Source organism: Tursiops truncatus, chromosome 7, assembly GCF_011762595.2.
Source record: "Tursiops truncatus isolate mTurTru1 chromosome 7, mTurTru1.mat.Y, whole genome shotgun sequence".
NCBI classification, from domain to species: Eukaryota; Metazoa; Chordata; class Mammalia; order Artiodactyla; family Delphinidae; genus Tursiops; species Tursiops truncatus.
The window spans coordinates 59,648,841-59,665,101 of NC_047040.1; the positions used below are offsets into that span (position 1 = coordinate 59,648,841).

At 42.1% G+C, this 16,261-nt stretch overlaps 1 protein-coding gene across 2 annotated transcripts in view; it reads right to left on the minus strand.

Annotated features, from left to right (window-relative positions):
• The window catches only part of RAPGEF4 (Rap guanine nucleotide exchange factor 4), a 317,013-nt gene that overhangs the window by 146,045 nt on the left and 154,707 nt on the right, over positions 1-16,261 (minus strand). The window lies entirely within an intron of this gene.

The window sequence follows — 16,261 nt, forward strand, 5'->3', positions numbered from 1 at the left end:
AGAAGCATGAAGATCAGTTGATGCTGATAAAACAAGACCTAAACTTAACTCATCAAAAATCTCTAAGTACTAATCAATTTTGTAATTTAAAAGAAAGTACAGAGGGATAGAGCAGCCAGTCTTCTCTACCAGAATTAGCACCAAAATGCACTCGTTAGTGAAAATTTAGTTTTAAGAGACCCATGTATGAATCTAGCTGAAAAAAACTGGCAGCCATATATAAATAGATGATGGTAGAAAATGATTCATTTTATATATCCAACTTATTTTTTCCATAATTCTGCCTATTGCTGTCGCTTTCTAAGCCACATCATTTTTAAATAAGTTTGCCTTTTTATTTTGTTCTAACTACCACTGTCCCTTTTTCTCTCCCATTCTTCCTCTCTAGTATAAAAATTTTTATTGTTATAAAATAAATAAAAGCACATGGCAAAAAATTTAAACTACACGGTTTGTAAAATGAAAAAAAAAAATTCTCCCCTCTCACTCCCCTCCCACCTACTGACCTACCCAGGCTACTGCTGAGTTTCCACTGCTGACACTCATTTCTTCTGTAAGGTCCAGACTTTTTCTATGCTCATGCCAACATATACCTCTCCATTGGCTTTAAACAAAAGGGATCATACGGTACATGATATTTTGTCCTTTTGTTCCTAATAATACATTTTGGATAGCTTTTGCTATAAGAACACATTTCACTATCGCTTTCTTGTTAGACACCTCACTTGGGGGCTACACCTCCATTTAACTCAACTGGGGGAGATCTGGAAAATATATTGAATTTGCATTGTCAATAGATCTTTCCTGAGTTTAAGACAAAAAGATAAAGATCATATATACAGATCTTACCAAGTGGTGATTTCAGTTTTATTCTTGAAAATCAGACAGCACTGTAAAAATTTAATTCCAAGGCAAACAAATGTGCAAGCATATCACTTGGAAACGTCTCTGATCTCTCTGGTGGCTTATCTAATTGGTATCGTTATGTTGTAGCGCCAACGGCTGCCAACTGTATTTTCTGTAAACTTGAAAAAGGCTTCCATGTCATCCATTTGAAGAAAAAATATTGTGTGTGCTCCCTCCCCCAACACTGTCAGAAGAAAAAAGAAATTTAATTAAATTTCAATCTCTGACAGTTTAAAATAATAGAAGAGAAATTATAAAACATAATGGATGAGAACTACCATACGACCCAGCAATCCCACTCCTGGGCGTATACCCTGAGGAAACCATAATTCAAAAAGAGTCATGTACCCCAATGTTCACTGCAGCTCTATTTACAATAGCCAGGACATGGAAGCAACCTAAGTGTCCGTTGACAGATGAATGGATAAAGAAGATGTGGCACATATATACAATGGAATATTACTCAGCCCTAAAAAGAAACGAAATTGAGTTACTTGTAGTGAGGTGGATGGACCTAGAGTCTGTCATACAAAGTGAAGTAAGTCAGAAAGAGAAAGACAAATACTGTATGCTAACACATATATATGGAATCTAAAGAAAAAAAATGGTTGTGAAGATCCTAGGGGCAGGAAGGGAATAAAGACGCAGACGTAGAGAATGGACTTGAGGACATGGGGAAGGGGAGGGGCAAGCTGGGACGGAGTTAAGAGTGGCATGGACATATATACACTACCAAATGTAAAACCGATAGCTAGTGGGAAGCAGCCGCATAGCACAGGGAGATCAGCTCGGTGCTGTGTGTCCACCTAGAGGGGTGGGATAGGGAGGGTGGGAGGGAGACGCAAGAGGGAGGAGATATGGGGATATATGTATATGCATAGCTGATTCACTTTGTTATAAAGCAGAAACTAACACACCATTGTAAAGCAATTACACTCCAATAAAGATGTTAAAAACAAAGCAAAACATTATGGATGGTGTCTGAGTATTATTTTCTGATTTTGGTAACTGTGTTGTGGTAATATAAGAAAATGTCCTTGTTCTATGGAAACATACCCTGAAATATTTAATATTTAGTAATAGAGGAATACAATGTCTCAAATTACAAATGATTCAGAAACAAATGAAAAAGACAAAGAATGACAAAGAAAACGAGGCAAAATGTAAATAATTGGCAGAATTGGAGTAAAAAGCTTAGGGGAGTTCTTTATGCTATTCTTGCATTTTTTCTGAGTATATTTAAAATTATATAAAAATTAAAAGTTTCCAAGAAATGACAAGGAGTCAGAGTTGAAACTTTAAGTGATTACTCTTAGTGCATTTATTCTGTCAACATCTGCCTTCCCCAACTCGGCTCAGTTACAGGCTCTGCCCCCATTTTGTAGGTCCAGCTGCCTCTGACTCTCCAGCAAGTCCTTATCCAAGTGGAAGCTCTGTCCCCACCAGCAGGGACAGTGGTCCCTGGGTGCCATGTGTCTAGGTATCTGGCATGTGGGGAGGAGGTGTGCAGGGGTGGAAAGGGTTACAGAGCGACAGCCTTCCCCAAATCCCACCTCATGTGCTTGGCCCCATGGCTGGACTTTGACCTTGACTCCTTATGTGTCCACTCCTCGGCTGGGACTTGAGTCCGGCCCTCAATGCAGTCCACAGCCTGCTTGCCCTTGCCTGCCTCCTTCCCTAGAGGATATTTCTTGTCCCTTGTACCTCTAGTTCTAGCCTGAAATACTGCCCAACCTTGACAGATGACACAAAACTGCAATGCAGTCACCTGGTCCGGTTTTTGTTTGTTCTTTCTCTGCTGGCAACCCTTTTATCCAGGCCTCGCCCATCAGACCAGAGGACCCTCCCGGTCTCAATGCCATCCTGGATCAAGGCGGACTTTGCTAGGCTCTCCGAGCACTGTCATTTTGATTGTTGGCCACTGCCCTCAGAGGTCAGCCTTCCAGCCTTTTGTAATCAGGTTTTCTGGGAATTGCTTTCTGGCCTCTTTGCATTCTCCACACTGGGCTGTCTTGAGGCCCGAGGACACCAGATGTCTCATCTCCACTGTAAGCAGAGCTGAGGAGTTTAACAGTCCTACACAGAGTAACCTCTGATCACACACAAACACAGACTGATTTCTGCTGCAATCTAGAAACTCAACTTCAAATGTCAATTCTCAGAAAATAGCTACATCGGGCTTTCCTATAAATTCTCTCTCTAGTGCTAGAAGGAAAGAAACCACCTTTCCACCAGTCAACACAAAATCTAAACAATATGATCTGAGTGTGCCATGCTTATGGAAACCCAAAGTATAAGACACGAATTTGTGTTTCCCAATTATTTGTAATATCTAGGTATTCTTGATTTTATTGTACGTTTAAATAAAATTCCTGATGTTTTGAAAATATCATTGCATTTTGCCCCAATAAACATGGACATGGTTTTTTTAATAACGTCCATCAAATACATTGAGGTACATTTAAATTTGGGGGGAAAATTAAAGCACACTGCATCAGAGAGTTAGAACAATCTGGAAAGAAAACTTTAGGGAGTGGAGGAGTACCTTATTAAAAATTCCTATAAGCCTCACTGGGAAAGGAGATATTGCCAACTGCTTTTCCACACAGCATACAGCTAATGTGGACAAAAAGGATGCCTCTTCCTCCAGTGAAAATGTCAAGCTGAAAATGACACCTTTAAGGAGAGATGTGGCAGCCAAGTGAGGGACTCTGAATCTGGACCCCAGGACCTATGGGAATCTTATCTGAACCTTCTCTGCCCACCCTCAACACCGCCCCCCCCCCCAAAACGATGACATTCTGGTTCGTCCTCCAATTAGAGGTCCAGCCTGTCTATATCCCAACGAGCTGGGACATCTGCCCAAGTGCCTCTTCATCTCACGTATGGGTGTAAGGGAGCTGGCCAAAGGGCAGTATATGAGTCTGAACGAAAATGCTGACCAGAGGGGCCTGTCCAAATGGGTCTAGAGGGTGCGGGGGGCCTGAGGAAAGGTACGGAGTTGGGGAGGGGGGGACGGTGGAAAGTACGAAGCACGGATCAGAGTCACTCAGAGCAAAGAGGAGGTGGTTGGGCGATGCTGACTGAGTGCAAGGGGTACGCTGTGTGGCTGGTGGATGCATTCAGGGGCTGCAGGATTTGGCAGCCACGCTGGACTTCTCCCCGGCTTTCCTGTGCTCTCCACTCCAGCTTCTCCTCCCTCAAGGGTGGCCCTCTTCCCCATCTGGTTGTCTACCATGACAGGACCTCCACCTCCCTTTCAGATCTGTGTCTCCTGTTCTGACAACCCTCCATCTCGATGTTTGAACCTGCACAAGCCCCCAGCCTCCTGTATGGAAATCCTCTGGTCCCTCCATCCCTCTTCTCAGCTTGGATCCACTTCTGGCCACTGGCTCTCCTGCTGTCCCCACCCTCGACCAGACCTCACACAGCTGGGCTCAGGTTGCTCAAATGCCCAGGTTCCAGCCTGCAGGTCTACTCCTCTGATGTTGCCAAATAACACGGTTCCTCTCCTCCAGGCCAGTCACCTGGGAACTTCCCAGCCCCAAGCTCGTCATGCTGCCACTTCTGCCTCTCAGCTGCAGTTTGACAGAAAGTGCTCTGCACGCTGTGAAGTACCATGCAGATGCTGTGTACGAGTATTGAATACGGCTGTTATGCCATGAAATCAAGACACAGACTGGAGCAGGCAATTCCAAAGATGCGAACTTCCGTTTAGAAGCATCCTAGAGAATGTCCACCTTCCTTTCATTAATTTACCCAAAGCTGGGTCTGCAGAGAACACTAACTGGGGTCTAGTTTGCCTTTTTGGGGTGATAAAAATGTTCTAAAATTGATCGTGGAAATGGTCGTACAAAATACTAAAAGCTATTGAATTGTATACTGTAAGTGGGCAAATTGTACGGTCTGTGCATTGTGTCACAATAATAAAGCTGTTTGAAGAAAAGAGAAAACACTGAATGGCCTTGCAGGATGTGAACCTACCTTACCCACCATATCCACCTGGCTGTCAGGGGGAGGGATCAGAAAAAGATGTCATTTTCCAGGAATCCTGGGTGGGCTCTGCTGAAGTATATACCCTGATGTTACCTGCCTGAAGCCCCAGTCTGTCCATCCCTGCTGCAGGCAGCTCCTCACACAGGAACGCTGCACAACAAGAGAATTGGCATGTGTAGGTTTCTTGGTGCCTATAGCATGCAGAGCTATGCCTACTTTTTTCAGCATTTGATTTTTCCAAACAAAAGGAGAAACCAAGCACATAAAACCCAACAGTGAATTGATGAGCAACTTTGCATATATATAGAATTTCCAGGCAATAAAGCATGCTCTCCAACAAGCTTGTCTTTGTTTGGAGGAAAATTATGCTTTGCTTTCCCACAATGCCCTCAGCCAAGCCCAGTGTGCCCTCCTAATTTAAATTAGTCTTTCAATTGTATGATCGTTCCCAAAGAAATGAATTTTCACTACACTCATTCAGGGAACTTAACCAAAACTTGCATTTTTCTTGGGGGAGGTGGCAAACCCACACAGTGAGATTTTCTGCTTTGCCACAATCTTAAGATTAATCATTTTCTGAATATCTATAAATATTATTTTGATCATGTGAATGGCTTTAAATAGCTGTTTATGAAAAACTCACAGTACTGTACGTCTGCAAAGAAATAAGCCTAATATAAAATGTGAGCAAGAGAATTATACCCAAATTGCACAATTATATTCTAATTTGTAGATTATAATTCAGTGTGTCATAATGATTTATCCTGAAAATTATGTTATCTCAAAAAGAAAGTAAAAAACTGATGAGGATAACTTTTCTCATGAATCCTGAGACGCTTCCTTCACTGGGTAATTTTGGTCTGTCCTATCTCAATAAGGACATTTCAAATCAAAGACCTCAAACGGAAGGTTAATAAATCTTGACAGTTTCAACAGGCTGTTTTCTTACTGTATGTTAAATTCTGTGTGAAGTTCATATAATCTGGCATAAAATGGAGGATTTTAAAAAAATGTTTAAAACTTGGCTTTTCAGAAAATGTCTTAATGGTATCTCTTCCTCACTGCTGGGTTATTTCCCAGAAAGAGCTCCATTTCACTGTAATTTTTCTAGATAAGGCTCTGATAGGAAAGGATACCACGGCACTGGGGAGCATGAGAAATCTGATCAACAGTGAGTTAATTATTTTAATTGTCATAAATATACAGCTCATTCTATAAATTCATGATCTGGACAAGCCAATCATTCTAAATGCCTTTGGGGCAAATTCTGCTTTTTTTTTTGTTGTTTTTTTTTTTTTTGGAGAAAGTGTTATTTTTATCCCTACCCTTCCTAACTCTCTCCCTCCCATATGCAAAATGAGATATTCATCTCTGAATGCCCTTGGTAACCTGAGCATACGTATTTTGGGGACAAATTATGTCAGCATAAAATTCAGAACTGGCAGTCTCAGAGAACAGAGGCAGATGTAGGTTTGCTATATAGAAAATTAAACCATTTTAGTAATAACTAAAAATCACAGAAAATTATGAACAATAACTCAGGAAATACGCCTCTTTTGGCAAGTTCATGTAAGTTACAAATCAACACATACAGTTTATCTCAGCTAAAGCATGCATTGTGAACTTTCACCAAAAGCAGGGAGCTGGTAGAAAGCACTCAACCCTTGGATAGGGGAGGCTGCAAAAGTGGTAAAAAGGGTCTCAGATGGCTTAAAAATACTCACTGGCTCTGTTTTCTAGCAGTTGCCAATGACAAGTTCCAAAGAGCCAAACTTTTAATTAAATACTACGGAAAAGTAGGATGCCACAACCCTTAAAAAAAAAAAAAAATCAGAACGGCTCACAACAGGACAGGGACTCAAGAGTAAGTACTAAAAGTAGAACCCAGCTGTTGTCTCAAAAAAGATTAAAAACAAAGAAGAACTGAAAACATTAAAGCAAAATGGTTGCAGGGATGCTGCCAAGGGGGCATTTAAAACAGACCCAGAAAGTAACAACAAATCTCTCCCCTCTCCGCCACCTTCCCTCACATACCAGAAGCCATAGGGAGCACTCTAAAGAAAATTCAAAAACTGTTCTTCTGTTTGGTGTACTTTGAAGATGTTCGGAGTACAAGGCATCAATCAGCCAAGGAACACATAGAAAGTTCAAGACAGTTCAAGTTCAATTTTGCGATAATTATTATGCAATGTTCATTGCCCACTTCAAAGGCCAAAATAGAGTGTGCACATGCCTATGTAAGTATGAGCATTTTCCAAAAGGTTGGCACACACTCGAATAAGAAAACAGATGGCAAGACATCTATGCCATTATTTTTGGCTTCTCTGAAATGCTCCCTCAGAGCAAAGATTTCAGCACCCACCTCTTCCAAAGTCACAGTTGAGTTTTCTCTTCTCATTAAATTTTTTAAAAATTAATTTATTTTAATTTATTTTTGGCTGTGTTGGATCTTCGTTGCTGCGTGCAGGCTTTCTCTAGTTAGGGCGAGCGGGGGCTACTCTTCATTCCAGTGCGCGGGCTTCTCATTGTGGTGGCTTCTCTTGTTGCAGAGCACGGGCTCTAGGCACGCCGGCTTCAGTAGCTGTGGCTCATGGGCTCTAGAGCACAGGCTCAGTAGTTGTGGCACACGGGCTTAGTTGCTCCATGGCGTGTGGGATCTTCCCAAACCAGGGTTCGAACCTGCGTCCCCTGCATTGGCAGGTGGATTCTTAACCACTGTGCCACCAGGGAAGTCCTAAATTTTAATTTTTGCAGTCAATCTCAAAGCTCATGGCTAAATTCCTATTCAGATTGAAATGAATGTATCGTTTTTTTCCTACTTCTCCAGATAGTCACTTATATGCACTTCCAAAATAAATCTTCGGTTTTTTACAAAATGACTCTTCTACTCTCTCCCACTAAATCCTTTTCCCTAAAAGGAAGGGAGGGAGGGAAGGGAGGAAAGGAAGCAAAGGAAGCAAAGGAAGGCAAGGAAGAAAAATGTAAGAACTAGGATGATAACTTTTATAAAGCTTAGCCCTGATTTTCTACTGTAAGCCTTGCAGTAAAAGGTAGTTTAAAATGTGGATTCAATACCAGCAAATTAATCAATATAATACAACACATTAACAAAATGAAGGATAAAAATCATCTGATCATTTCAATAGATGCAGAAAGAGCATCTGACAAAACTCAACGTCCTTTTATGATAAAAGCTCTCAACAAAGTTGGTACAAAGGGAACACACCTCAACATAATAAAGGCCATACACACAACAAGCCCACAGCTAACATCATACTCAAAAAGCTAAAATCTTTTCCTCTAAGATCAGGATGCCCATTCTCACCATTTTTATTTAACATAATACTGGAAGTCCTAGCCAGAGCAATTACACAAGAAAAAGAAATAAAAAGCATTTATACCATAAAAGAAGTAAAACTGTCACTATTTGCATGAAATATTATATATATAAAACCCTAAAGACTGCATCAAAAAACTGTTAGAATAAACAAATTCAGTAAAGTTGCAGGATACAAAATCAAGATACAGAAACGTGTGGCATTTCTATACACTAATAATGAACTATTGGAAAGAGAAATTAAGAAAACAATTGCATTTACAATTGCAATTAAAATACCTAGGAATAAATTTAACCAAAGAGGTGAAAGATCTGTATACTGAAAACTACTAGATGTTAATCAAAGAAACTGAAGAAGACACAAATAAATGGAAAGATATTCCATGCTCATGGATTGGAAGAATCGATATTGTTAATAAGAATTGATATGTCCATACTACCCTAAACGATATACAGATTCAATGCAATCCCTAACAAAATTCCAATGGCATTTTTCACAGAAATAGAACAAAGAAACCTAAAATGTGTCTGAAACCACAAAAGACCCCAAATAGCCAAAGCAATCTTGTGAAAGAACAAAGCTGGAGGTATGGGAGGGTGGGAGGGAGACGCAGGAGGGAGGGTTTATGGGGATATATGTATGCGTATAGCTGATTCACTTTGTTATACAGCAGAAACTAACACAGTAATGTAAAGCAATTATACTCCAATAAAGATGTTAAAAAAAAAAAAAAGAAGCCATTGCTAGGAGGGAATCTAATGGGGCCCCAAAGAAAGGAGAGATACATTTCTGAGCCCAAAGAAATATGAACACTATTTTAAACCACTTAAAAATAAACACAGCATGATAAATAAGATCATTAGACAATTGTGAAATTATGTTGATTCATATACTATATATAAAATAATAAAATATTTGTTGTTCTCCTAAAAAAAAAAGCTGGAGGTATCATGCTTCCTGATTTCAAACCATATTACAAAGCTATGGTAATTTAAACAGTATGGTGTTGGCATAAAAATAGATACAAAGATCAATGGAACAAAATAGAGAACCCAGAAATAAATGCACACATATATGGTCAATTAATTGACGACACAGGAGCCAAGAATATACAATGGAGAAAGGACAGTCTTTTCAGAAAAATGGTGTTGGGGAAATTGGACAGCCTCATGCAAAAGAATGAAATTGTATCACTATCTTATACCATACACAAAAATTAACTCAAAATGGATTAAAGACTTGAATGTAAGACTTGAAACCGTAAAACTCCTAGAAGAAAATATAGGCAGTTAGCTCCTTGACATCAGTCATGGTGATAATTTTTGGATTTAATACCCAAAGCAAAACTCAACAAGTGGGACTACATCAAACTAAAAAGCTTCTTCACAGGAAAGGAAACCATCAACAAAATGAAAAGGCAACCTACCAACTGGGAGAAAATATTCGCAAATCCTGTATCTGATAGGGGGTTAATATCCAAAATATATAAAGAACTCATACAACTCAATAGCAAGAAACCAAACAACCTGATAAAACATGGGCAGAGGATTTGGACATTTTCCCAAAGAAGACATTTAGGTGCCAACAGATACATGAAAAGGTGCTTAACATCACTGAGGCTGTGGAAAAACCCTGTGCACTCTTGGTGGGAATGTAAATTGGTGCAGTCACTATGGAAAACAGCACAGAGGTTCCTCAAAAAAATTAAAAGTAGATTTATGGTATGATCCAGCAATTCCACTCCTTTGTATTTATCCAAAAGAGATGAAAACACTAACTCAAAAAGATATCTGCACCTCTGAGGTTCATCGCAGCATTATTTACAATAGCCAAGACATGGAAACAATAAATGCCCATCAATGGATGAATGGATAAAGAAAACGTGGGGGGTGTGTGTGTGTGTGCACGTGCGCACACACTGGAACATTATTCAGCCATAAAAAAGAAGGGAATCCTGCCATTTGTGACAACACGAATGGACCTTGAGTGCATTCTGCTAAATGAGATAAGTCAAACAGAGAAAGACAAATACTGTATGACCTCCCTTATATGTGGAATCTTAAAAAAACCAAACTGATAGATACAGAGAACAGATTGATGGTTGCTGGGGGGGAGGGGTGGGGAAAGGGGGACAAAATAGGTAAAGGTGGTCAAAAGGTACAAACTTCCAGTTATATAATGTACATATAGGGATGTAATGAGCAGCGTGGTGACTAGAGTTAATAATACTGTGTTGTGTATCTGAAAGGTGCTGAGAGAGTAAGTGGATCTTAAAAGTTCTCATCACGGGGCTTCCCGGGTGGCGCAGTGGTTGAGAGTCCGCCTGCCGATGTAGGGGACACGGGTTCGTGCCCCAATCCGGGAAGATCCCACATGCCGCGGAGTGGCTGGGCCTGTGAGCCATGGTCGCTGAGCCTGCACGTCCAGAGCCTGTGCTCCGCAACGGAAGAGGCCACAACAGTGAGAGGCCTGCGTACCGCAAAAAAAAAAAAAAAAAAAGTTCTCATCACAAGAAAAAAAATTTTGTAACTGTGTATGGTGATGGATATTAACTAGACTTATTGTGGTGATCATTTCGCAATATATACATATACTGTATTGAGTCATTCTGCTGTAATCCTGAAACCAATATATTGTTATATGTCAAATATATCTCAAGTAAATAAAGACTCTTGAAGTCATTACAGGAAAGCAATACTGTGTAGCGCAAAGAGCCTAAAACCTCTGGTCAGAGGTGTACTACTGTGAAGTGCCTGTTTTTACACGAAAGCATCCATGATGAAGTTGTGAATGAACTTGAAAAAGGCCTATGCACAGATCTGTACATGCAATTCATCAGACTCTAATGTTCTCCACAGACCACTCCACACCAAACGGGCAGGAAGCACGTTCCTTGGAACAGTGGAAGAAGAAGAAAGAAGGTAGCCCAGTGGTTTATGGGGACAAGGCTATGGATCACCCGAGAAGTTATGTGCAACTGACAATTGTGACAGGTCTTGCCCACGACGTGTCCTTTGGATGCACAGATAAGTAGCATCCTCACCAAGCATTTGAGCAGAATTCTCTGTTGCCTTGTACCTCAAGGATCAGACTGTAACACTGCGAACAGCAATATTCCAACGAGTGGGGCTAAGACTGGAGGTGCATTTGGAAGTGAAAAGCATACTGGTAGTGGCTGGGAACCTGGCCATGATGAAAGCAACCAAGTTTCAGTAAACTTATTTTAGAGTCACGTTTCTTCAAGTCTTTGAGGCATTCCTGGAACCCATTCTTCTGAAGAACACAAGAACGTTAAGATTTGCCCTGAACAAATGCATCATATTGACTAGCACAGTGGCCAACAGGCCCCTGAGAGCCTAACTAAATCAAGAAACTCATTTTTTAAGAATAGAAATAAAGTTGTTATAACAGTAAAAAGAAAAAAAAGATCCTAGAATCTTGAGTCAAAAGTCTTGTGCTCACCTCCCCATGGTGTGGGGCAGCAATCTGCGGATCTGCTTTGGGTGCAGAGGGCTGCAGGAGTGCAGGTGCTATTGTTACAAGGTTTCAGGAACGCTTTCTTTTTTTCCCTTTTCGCGGTACACGGGCCTCTCACTGTTGTGGCCTCTCCCGCTGTGGAGCACAGGCTCCGGACGCGCAGGCTCAGAGGCCATGGCTCACGGGCCCAGCCGCTCCGCGGCATGTGGGATCTTCCCGGACCGGGGCATGAACCCGTGTCCCCTGCATCGGCAGGCGGACTCTCAACCACTGCGCCACCAGGGAAGCCCCAGGAACGCTTTCTTAGTTCCCCACCAGCTTCCACTGTCTTTAATAGGGGACATCAGGCAGGTGCTTTCATCTTCTGATACTGTGCCCCAACTGCGTGTGGCTCTCCCCCAGGACGGAGCTGCCGGTGCCTTTGCTCAGGCTTCCTCCTGCCTGGCCATGCCCCTGCTTGGTCTGCCCCACTGAGTCTTACCCATTCATCCTTCACAGCTTCTAATCACAGACGTACAACTGACCGTTGCCATTGAGTCCTACTATACTCTGGGCAGATTTCTAGCATCATCTCTCTCTGATAGACCGTACATTCCCATTAGGCAGGAACCATGCCTTATTTCTCTTTCTGACACCACCCTGTAGCATGGTGCCTGACGAAAGCTGGGACCTCAGTAAAGTTGACTGCATAGATGAATATACAATAAGATGCCATCAATATATGGGAAGATGTGCAGCATGAGAATATTTTTAAAGTTCCAATTTTCTCTTTTAGTCATCAGTTCAAAGTTTGAAGAACTGTACTCCAAAGAATGCCACAGCTGAACCAAGCCATATGGAAGGCTACCATATACGCATGCTAGCCTGGCCAACACCGCATCCTAGTCATTCATTCTATGCATCTCTTCATTTGTATTCCTCTGAAAGAAGAGCCTGAAACTAGGACCTGGATGCAGCTCATTTGGGAGGTGATCCCAGGAAGCAAGAGGGAAGGACAGGAAAACAGACAAGGAAGGAGGAAAAGACAGTAAAGCCTGTGTGAGCTGGTTATCCCACCGGGGACCCAGGTAGAATGCATCGCAGAATTCTGCCTCCTAGAGCACAGGAGTCTGGGGAATTTATTTGCAGACTCCCATCCGCATTAATTGAGGAGTGTCCCCAGAGGCATTAACTCCCCCCAGACTTCCTGACTATCCAGAGTTTAGGTTGTACAAGCTCTTGTGGTTTAGGAAGAAGCAGAGAGGCTGGGAATAGCGGAGGTGGGGCATGGATGTGCACAGGAACTGTCCATCACAGCTGCAGCTGACGTGGAAGGTAGGCCACAGTATACGGTTAACTATAGCTAAGAAAAGGGCAGCATAAGTAAATATTGATAAAGTCTTATATCATGTATTCCTGGATTATGCAGCTAAATTAAAAACCTGATTCCAACACACAGTCCATTAATCGATGAAAAGAAAATGCTTAATGGGGCTATGAAGATGTCCTAGCTGGGCCTTGGGGACAGAGTTCCCAGGAAACCAGGTGACTCTGCTGGCTGATAATATCAGTAATAGCCAAGATTTATATCTTCCCCCACCCCCAACCAGCCCTGACTCCAACCCTCTACCTTGCCTTCTATCCCGTTCGCAGGGCAAACAAAGGGCTGAGAATTGCCCTACAACTTTCTCACTCACTGTGACTTCTTTTCACCATATAAATTGGTCTCGATGACCATTTTATAAAAATGAGTGGAGGGAGAAGCAAAGAAGAAAGGAGGAGGGACTTGCTGACCTAATTTCAATCATTTAAAGATAGCTTCCCCTCCCCTCTCTTGGGCTCTGATAATTGATTAGAAAGAATTCCCATCTACCTTACCTGCTGGGAGAACCCACTACAAATGTGAGTAAACTTATACTATTTAGCTTTCTGCAAGTATAGCTGATAAAGCTCTTTGTACTCACCGTCACCATAATTTTCGAAGCCAACTGGAAAAAGGACAGACCAACTGCAGTGCCTTTGTTATTTTTTTACCTGAATCTCTGAACACACTGTTTCTTTATTTGGTAAGGATGACGTCAGGCACCCGCCCATCCCTCCCGAGTGCACGTGCACCCTCCATTGATGCAGCCCATCTGCTTTTGCTCCCACCACGCGGAACAACTGTCAATGAATTTGGCCCTTTGTTCCTTGCAATCAGTCTCACTTTTCCTACATGAGCCTCTTAGCTTAATACTGGCCCAGAATTTTGAGATAAACAGATGCCATGGCAGCGAGATGAGGAAAAGGGACATAAAAGCAGAAATCAGAGCTGGCTTCTAAAGCAAATGTCTTTTAAGAAGAAGCAGCAGGAGAACTGCTCAGGGCAGTGAAAATACACTGTTATGTATCATAATGGTGGATACACATTGATACATTTGTCCAAGTTCGTGGAATGGACAACACCAAGAGTAAACCATAACGTAAGCCATGGACTTTGAGTGATTATGATGTGTCAGTGAAGGTTCATCAGTTGAAACAAATGTACCACTCTGGTGCAGGATGCTGATATTGGGGAGGCCGTGCGTGTGTGTGTGTGGGCGGGGGGCGGGGTGGATATACAGGAAATCTCTGTACCTTCTGCTCAATTTTGCTGTAAAGCTACTAAAACTGTTCTAAAAAATAGTTTATTTTACAAAAATGAATAAATAGAAAAAAAGAGGAAGAGAAGGAATAGGGAAAAAAAAGGAGACATATACCGAAACAGAGAGAAATCAGAAAAGACCAGGCACACATGCCTGAAATTTAATATCTGTCAGATGTCACAGGGCAGTATTTGTTAAGGTCAGGTAAGACCTCAGGTAAAGAAGGGAAGGAAGGACATAAAATCAGGGCTGGTTTCTTGGATGTGCTACCCATGTGGTCACATGGGGCCCCATGTTAAGAAAGGCTCTGCCCTTGGTTTAATATTCTGCTGCTGCCATCCCGAAATACTTAATAATTTTTAAACAAAGGCCCCGTGTTCTCATTTTGCATGGGATCCCCACAAATTATGTATCTAGTCCTGGGTAAGGTAATAGGAATTGTGAGACAAGATTCTTCCTTTGCAGGCTAAAGCACAGCACGGATGTATTTGCAGGAACATTCTCAAAGCACTCCTCCCCTTCTTACTGATCCATGTTAAACTGCTTCTCTTGGTTTAAAGACTTGAGCAGTTTCAGACCTCCTTGTGCCTTGTCCCATGCATTCAGTGGACAGGTGGGGAGATGGGAGGAGTGAATCAGTACCCTGGTTGATGAGTGCTGAAAGCAAGAGGTCTTAATGGAGAAGTTCTAAATGGATGAGATCCTAACCCCCTTCCCCGGCTTCCTTATTTGCAGACGTGGGAAAATAATACCTCAAAAAATAACCGACGATCACTCTTCAAAATGACATTCACTCGTACACTACCTAACTTCACTGTGAGGAAAATGCCTTAAAAAAGTCATCTGTAGTGTGCCGGATTAGAAATCTACTTTCCTAAAAAAGAGCAGAAGAGGCAACAAAAGGTCTCCCACTAGTCCCCAGGGACAAGTGTGGAAATGGCTGTCGCCAGTCTTCCAATTCCTGACTCTGAGCCTGAACTCTTATCAGCCATCAAACTTCCTCTCCTTAAATAGAGCCACTACAAATGTCACCACCAGCCTTTCTTGGATAAATTCAGGAGTCTGGCGTCAGAACTCCAGCTGCCAAAATAAAAACTCTCTAAATGACTGTCAGTTCACATTGGACCTTCCTTCCTCACATGTTCTCAATTTACTCTTTACCACTAGGAAGCTTGTTCAAGTCTTGCTTTCAGTCCTCAGGAGTTCACCCTAGTGGCTTTTTAGCTTGACAGCTGTAAAATACTGAGACACAATCCCTTTTTTTCTCCTAGGGCTACAGAAAAATACCCAGTGCACCATGGGGCATTCCCCCAAACTGGTGGATATAATCCCAGATGTACAGTCTAACTTAAATGGCTTTGCACGCTGTAGGAAGCCGTCCTTCTCACAATGTGCTAATCGAAGACACTTATTATCTAGAAGTTTAAATACTGGCTTGGATCTGAATCTTACAAAATGTCTATCCACATTTTAAAATTTTTCCTTGCTGACATTAAAAAGTAAGGCAGGGCTTCCCTGGTGGCGCAGTGGTTGAGAGTCCACCTGCCGATGCAGAGGACACGGGTTCGTGCCCCGGTCCGGGAAGATCCCACATGCCGCGGAGCGGCGAGGCCCGTGAGCCATGGCCGCTGGGCCTGCACGTCCGGTGCCTGTGCTCCGCAACGGGAGAGGCCACAACAGTGAGAGGCCTGCGTACCGCAAAAAAACAAAAACAAACCAAACAAAAAGTAAGGCAGACAATCAGAGATGCACTGGTTAGCCTGAATATATGCATACATACATTTGATTAAAGCTCATCCTTGTGTATAGACGTGTCCTCTTGGGAAACCTTGTTCTGTCAGTGGAAATTCTAAGTTGAAATGACCTCTATGGGAGAAGAGGCACTTGTTACTTGGATGCGATCCTAATTACAAAGTAGCTGGATGAACAGAGACCAAATAC